Genomic DNA, 7,704 nt, shown 5'->3' with positions numbered 1-7,704 from the left:
AAAAGATTCATATTTGAGGAAACAAATACCATTAATAGTAACTTTTTTTCCAGTCCTTGAACTCTGGGCCTGGGCCCTGAACATGGGTATGCTGGTAGCTTTCATGCCAGCTTGTTGTTATTTTTTGGATTACTGCCGTTGAGGGAATTACTGGATCTTAAGGGAGATCTACATTTAGTCTTTTCGGGAAATTCCATACTGCATTCCAGAGTGGTTGAACAAGTTTAATTTCCACCAACAGTGTAATAGAGTTCCCAATTGGCTACATCCATGCCAGCATTTGCTATTGTTTGTTTTCTTGATAATGGCCATTCTAACTGGGATGACGTAGAATCTGTCTTGTTTACTTGTAGAATTGTGGGCACCTTCTAGCTATCATAAATGAATGAATCCATGAAACCTATATTGTTCTGAGCCTGCATTCCGTTCTCTTTTCTTTTAGTATAATTTTTTCAAGCCTTTCAGTTTCCTTAATACTGGTGAAAAGTCATCCTTTCTCATGGGGGAGTGGAATTCCAGTGTGTGTGTGTGTGTGTGTGTGTGTGTGTGTGTGTGTGTGTGTGTGTGTGTGTGTGTGTGTATGATGACTATAGGCCCATGAGTTTATTTGTAAGCCTTCTGTTTTATGTGTAATTTTGTAATTCCATATTAAATTTTGGTTACTTTCTCTAATGCATTGAAATATATTGTTGGGATTTTCATGTGTATTGCATTGGCAATTATTTGGGGACAATATTGCATTTTTCTCCATGTTAACTCTTCCAACCTGGAGCATTGAAAGACTTTCCATTTCCTTGAATCTCCTTCAATTTCCCTTTTTATATTTTTAAAATTTTCACAGTAGAGGCCCTTCACATTTTTAGGTAAATTAATTAATTCCTTGTTTTGTTGTTATTGTTGTTGTTTTGTTTAGATTTGATTTTATTTTGAGACTAATACATATGAGGTTGTTTTTTTGGATTTCAGCCTGGATCTTCCCATTGTTGGTAACACAGAAATAATACTGATTCTTGTGGTTTTTATACCCTGCTACATTACTGAAAGTTAGCATCACCTTTACTAACTTGAGGGAGGAAGCTATAGGGTCCTTTAAATACAGGATCATTACATATGAGAAAAGGGATAGTTTTACTTCCCCTATTTGGATCTCCTTTATGTTTTTCTCTTGCCTATTGTTCTTGCTAGAAAGTCCACAACCATTTGAAAGAGTAGTAGAGAGAGTGGACATCCTTGTCTCATTCCTGATTTTAATGTCTTCATGCTTCCACCATTTGGTAAATGCTAATTATCTCTGTCACATACATATTGAGGAATGTTCCATGTATTCCTAGTTTCTCAGACCTTTTAATCATAAAGGGCTATTGGAGGTTCTTAAAAGCTATTTCTACATCCATATAGACGATTATGTATTTCTTGTCCTTGCTTCTGCTGATGGTTTGTATTATGTTTATTGACAAGTATATTGAATCCAATTTTATCCTAAGATGAATCCTATTTGATTGTACCATATGATTTTTTTTTCTTAATTGCTGAAATTGTTAGGTGAGAATTTTATTAAAAAGCATCAATGCTTACCAAAGAGTTGGGTTAATAGTTCTCTTTCTTTGGTGAGTCCCTATGTGATTTGGGGAAGAGTCTAATTCTAGCTTCAAAGAATGTGTTTGATAATTCCATTTTCCGTTCTATTCCATTGAAGAGATAGGTCTGAGTATTGTAAGTTCTTTTCAGGCCTTAATTTCATGGTAAATTAATTCAGTCCTAGATTTTTCTGGAATGGATAATGGTTTATTGCATTTCATTTTCATTACTTCTTAGGTGTAACTACTTGGTTCAGATTGTGTATAGGAAAGCATCAATTTCTCCAGGATTCTCCAGGCGATTGGCATAAGGTTTTCAAAGTACTCTCTTATAACATTCTCAATTTTGCTTATATCTGTTGTGTTGTCTTATTTTTACCTCTAATTTTCTCTCTTTGGATGAGTTCTCTTATTGTTTTTGGTGGGATTTTATATTATGAAGGTGATATATAGAGAGATGGGTTACATTTACATAAGTAATGAGTATATTTTTAACAGTGCTATCCCTCCCTCAGTTTTTCCTGCTTCCCCCAACCCTGACATCCCCCTCCCCCAAAGTAGTGAAGTTCATTTCTAACATAGTGTCTACTGTATATCACTGGTGCTTTGGTTGATCTTTGTCCCACCATTTCTGTGATTTCCCTTCCCTTCCCCAAATCAGATTAACATGTATAAGACAAAGGGTTGAGAAAACGAAAACAGTTACTACAGAGAGTAAACCAAAGGGTGAAAACTAAATAGAAATAAGTAAAAAGAGTTAACTATACAATCATCTTTTATCCATTTTTTGGAGCTCCTTTCGATAAGCATCATTTTTATATGGTGATATTCATATTGCTATTGAGCTATTGTAAATAGCCTAGACATATTCTAGTTTTTCCAAATGAGTGAAAACCTGTAGCCTATGATTCTTTGGGTCTGGCTTGTTTGACTTATTATGTTTTCCAAGTAGTTCCATTTCCTTACAAATGGGGCAATGTCACTCATTCTGATGAATAGTGTTTTGTTGTGAATATATACGACATTTTCTTGATCCATCATTGCTGGGTCATGGGGAGCTCTATTGAGGAACCTCTATATTTCTTTACAGAATATTTGAACAAATTTACATTTCCATCAGTAGTGTAATAATGTTCCTATTTGGCCACATCCCCACAAGCCCAGTATGTTATTATTAGTTTTCTTCATAATGGTCATTCTAACTGGGGTGAAGTGAATTCTCAATGTTTCTTTGATTTGCATTTCTTTTATGGCTAGATGTTGCATATTTCTTCATGTGTCTATTGGCCATGCATATTTCTTCTTCAGAGAAGTCTCTCTTTAAATCTTTAGCCCACTTATTAAGAGGGTTGTTGGTTCTTTGAGAATTTGTTTTTTTGGGGGGGTTAACTTTTGGGGCTCTAAATATATTTGAGATATGAGGCCATTGTGTGTTGTAGAGAAAGTAAAGATCTCACAATCTGCTGGCTTTTTATCTATATACCTATATAAGTTCTCTTCTTAGTCAGATTTGGTAAGGGTCTCTCAAGTCTGTTAATTTATTTAAAAAACCAAGGCTGATTTTTTGATTCTTTCCATGTTTTATTTTGTCTTTACTTAGTTATTTCTGTTTTTTTTATTTGTTTCTGTGTACTGCTTTGTGTCTGAGTTTGTTCCTGTTTTCAAGGAGCTTAAGGTGCATAATTAAAATATTCAATTGAGATTTCCCCAGTTGCTTGATGGACATCCTCAGAGCTATGTATTTTCCTTGAAATACTGCAAATACCAGAGGAGCTGGTAATTTGTGTGTTCATTTTTGTTAAATTCCAGAAACTTTCAGATTTCTTTTTTTTTGGGGGGGGGGGTCCGGTTGTGGGGCCTGAACTCTGAGCCTGGGTGCTGTCCCTCAGCTCTTCAGCTCAAGGCTAGCACTCTACCACTTGAGCCACAGTGCCACTCACGGCTTTTTTTCTTTGTGCTTATGTGGTGCTGAGGAATCGAACTCAGGGCCTCATGCATGCAAGGCAAGCACTCTAACACTAAGCCACCTTCTCAGCCCCTCAGATTTCTTTTCTAATACCTTCAGTGTCCCATTGTTCATTCAGCAACATGTTGTTCAGTCTTCATGGGTTTGACAATTTTTTATTTGCTTTAGCCATTTAATTCTAAGTTTGTTCTCTTATGATCTGACAAGATATGGGAATTCAATTAATTTTTCTTTGGACAGAATATCCGTGTGACACAGGATATGTTCTATTTTGGAAAATCTTCCATGAGCTGCTGTGAAGAATGTATATACTGACGCTGAATGTATATTCTATACATGTCTGTTAGGACTAGGTGGTCAATGTAGTTATTTAGGTCTGCAGTTTCTTGGTTGAGTTTTTCCTTGGATGACAATGATTTGTTAGGATGTGTTTTTAGGTTAAGTAATATTTGGTTGATGAAGTGGTATGCTCCAGGATTCAGGGTTTTGATATTTAGACTCTACATATCCTACTAATGTAGAGCTGCCATTATCAGTATGTAATGTCTCTTCTAACTAATTTTAATTTGAATTCTATTTTATCTTATGTTAGTAATTCTACTTCAGCCTGTTTAGGGTATCCTCTGCTAGAATTCTGTAATATGTTTCCTATCCATTTTGTTTCCTGCTCTTCTCCTTGATATCTATCTCCCCCATGTTTTATCTTCTAACTGAATCTTGAAGTTCCTGCAAGATCGTTTCTTATTTCTTTGATTGGTTCTAAATGATTATCTCTTCTTTCCTGTTAGACCTATTCAGTCTTTGATGATTGAGATTATCTTCTATGTAATCTATTCTCTGTGGAGAGATTCTTCATAGTTTTTTATTTATCTGTCTTCAAAACGGTCACTTTATATGGCTTTTATCTTTATTAAGGTTTTGTTTTTGGGCTTGTGTGGACTTTCTTTACATCTTTTCTTTGAATAGGGGGGTTGGGAGTTGGTCTTTTAACTGTGTCTTCTCTCATAAGTTTTAACTAGACATCTATTTTTTCCTAGGACTCCCTTGCCTTCTCAGAATTTACTTATCTTTCTCTTTGTAGTCTCCCTGAATTATTTTGCTAATATTTGGTTGGTCTCATCTTGTTCACAAATTTCCTTGTAGAGGTTTTGTATCTTTTCGGTAATCACATTTTTCAGCACTATTTGTAATGTATTTTAAAAACTACCTTCTATGTCCTTGATTGCCTGTTGTAATGCCTGCTTATTTACTGTGTGAATTACACTACCTTGACATCACTTTTTTTTTGTATTTTTCTGATTGGTTCTGTACATTTGAAGGATGTTGTGGCTTTCATTTAGAGCATCTATGATCTTAATATTTGACTCTCTATGTTCTTGGTTGATTTGCCAGGTGTTGGTATAGACTTCTCTTATGATTTTCTGGAATTAAGTTTTTGTCTAGCCCATTAAGTGTAGGAGGAGAGATCAGTTGTGGTGAGATGTTGTCATGTTAATACTTGTGGTTCCAATGACAGTTTGAGCTGTCCAGTGGTAAGGTGAAGTGTGTCTGTGTTTGGATGTGGCTGTCTCTGTCCCTGATTTTTTTCTCATGTGGCCCTTTTATTTCCACCTGCAGCTCTGCTTTTGAACATGTTCCCCCACCACAGTCACAGCAGTCACCTGACTAGCTGGGTAACTTTTCATAGATTTGTGATTTTTGTGATGATAATATAAAATCTTTTTATGTATTGTGGATCTATATATAATTATAGCTGACTTGCTTTGACCTTCTAGAAGTGGAGTACCTGCTAGGACTCTAAATCTCTGTTTCATTAGATAGAGCTAGGGTAATTTTCTGTTGTTTCTCTGCCATTATTTTTCCACTTCCTCAGGTTCAGTTTTTATTGTGGAGTTTTTCACCTAATTTTGGGTATGCGATGGTTGTACCAGGTTATTTTCTTTTTTTCTGTTTGTGTTACTTTGAAATAGTGATTTCAGCCTTGTATGAAGAGACAGTAATAATATGAATTGTAAGTTATTACATCGAATGAAAGGGAGCAGACATTTTAACCTATTTGCTATAAATGCATTAATATTAAGCAAAGCTAATAAAAATGATTTCTTCTTTACTCTTCAGAGGATGAGTATAGTACTCTTGGATATCTTGTAGGAAAAGAAATTGGACTCATTACAACTGATGTCTTACATTGAAATTACAGGCTAAACTTTCTTTCTTTTCATTTCTTTCATAATAGTATTACAATATCATAATACCTGAATGTTGATTTGTTTTTGTCTGCTATTTTCAATTCCATTCTTCATCCATTAGGAATCCAGGTCTTTGAATGACCAGTTCTTTAAAATACCTATATTGCTTATATTATTTTTTGAATCTCAGTAAAATAAATATGAATTTATGTCTGAGTCTCATCTTTACCTACATTCATGTGAAATGTATGCAGTAACAAGCAAGGAAACTGACTATTTTACTCTTTTCTGTTATTTAATCTAATCAATAAATCTTTTCTCTTCAGCAATATGTTCTCACCTTTTAGTGTTGATTTTTTCTTTTTTCTTTTTTTTTTCTGTTTGTTCTCACCTTTTATATTGCTCCAGTGAACATGATGTATTTCCAGTACTTTTATAGAAATACATTTAAAGTTTTGAACATGGAGACAAGCCCCCTCCATTATTTCTTTAAAGTAAACCCTTTGAGACTCTTTTAGATATAAAAATTAAAAAGTTCAATGCTCAGGTTTATACATGAATACTATAATGGTTCAGTCAATTAGACACAACATCTACAATACCACAATAAATCTTAAAGGCACCAAAATATTATTGTTCATGAATTAGAAAATGACTAGTCAAAACAAAGTTTATATTATATTTGAAAGCTAAAAAATGAAAATTACACTCAGATTTACTGTCAATATCCTATTTCCAAGAATACATTTTTCAGCAATCTGGGAAACAAAAAAATAAGGGTTTGTTACAGAATGAAAGATGTAAAAACAGACTGTATTTGCTTAAGATGATAAGTATGTGCAAATCATTTTATTTTTTTCAAAGATACTATAAAATTTCATAAGAGGATTTGTGATCAGAAGTGATAGGTAAGCAAGGTAACTGGAAATCTGTATATGGAAATTTTGCTTTCAATAGAGGATGACAAGTTTCACTAAATGAACCTATAGAAGATGATTTTGTATCTGCAACACACATCCAGTGTTCTACACTGTAGACATATTCTGATTCTCTTCCCTCAGTTCCTGTTCAATATTCTTCTATTTTCATGTTGGAGATTCATTGACAAAGTTCTCTTTGTCAAAAATATTTTTATATATCCTTTAAATGTAAAGGAGTGTTTGGCTTGGGACCCTATTTACGCTTGGTATTTGTTTACCTTTAATGTTTGCCATTTATCATCCCAGGCTCTCCTTTTGACCATATCAGCTAAGAAATCTGTAATTATTCTGACTATGTATCTTTTTTATGTAATCAGTCTTTTCTGATGAGAGCTTTAAGCATCCTTTCCTTGATCTCTAATGATCCTCTAATGGATTATAATGTGGTGGTGGGTTGTTCTGTTCTGGTATTCTCCGTTTGGTGTTCTAAAGGCTTCTCTTCTCTGAATGAGCTTATCTCTTTGGATGTTTGACATTTTCTCGGCTAGAATTCTGTAATATGTTTCCCATCCACTGTGTTTCCTGCTCTTCTCCTTCTTGATACCTGTTTCCCCAAGTTTGATCTTCTAACTGTCTTGAACTTCCAGCAAGATCGTTTCTTATTTCTTGGTTTGGTTCTAAATGATTATCTCCTCTTTCCTATTAGACCTATTCTGTCTTTGAGACCTGAGATTATCTTCTATGTCATCTATTCGCTGTGGAGACCTGAGATTATCTTCTATGTCATCTATTCGCTGTGGAGACTTTCTACTTTCTTTTTGATTTCCCTGTTTTCTCATTGCTCATATTTTAGGGCTTCTCTCTTTATTAAAACTTTGTTTTATGTTTTGTGTGGACTTTCTTTACATCTTTTCTTTGGGTAAGAGTGTTAGGGGATTTTTTTTAGCTGTGTCTTCTTTCATATCTTTTAACTAGGCATCGTTTTTTCCCTTATACTCCTTTGACTTCTCAGAAATTATTTATCTTTCTGTTTGTAGACTCCATGAATTATT

This window comes from Dipodomys spectabilis, unplaced genomic scaffold, assembly GCF_019054845.1.
Source record: "Dipodomys spectabilis isolate Male_0828 unplaced genomic scaffold, ASM1905484v1 ptg000616l, whole genome shotgun sequence".
Taxonomy (NCBI): domain Eukaryota; kingdom Metazoa; phylum Chordata; class Mammalia; order Rodentia; family Heteromyidae; genus Dipodomys; species Dipodomys spectabilis.
The sequence above is the reverse complement of the archived record's forward strand: the minus strand, read 5'-3'. Positions refer to the sequence as shown.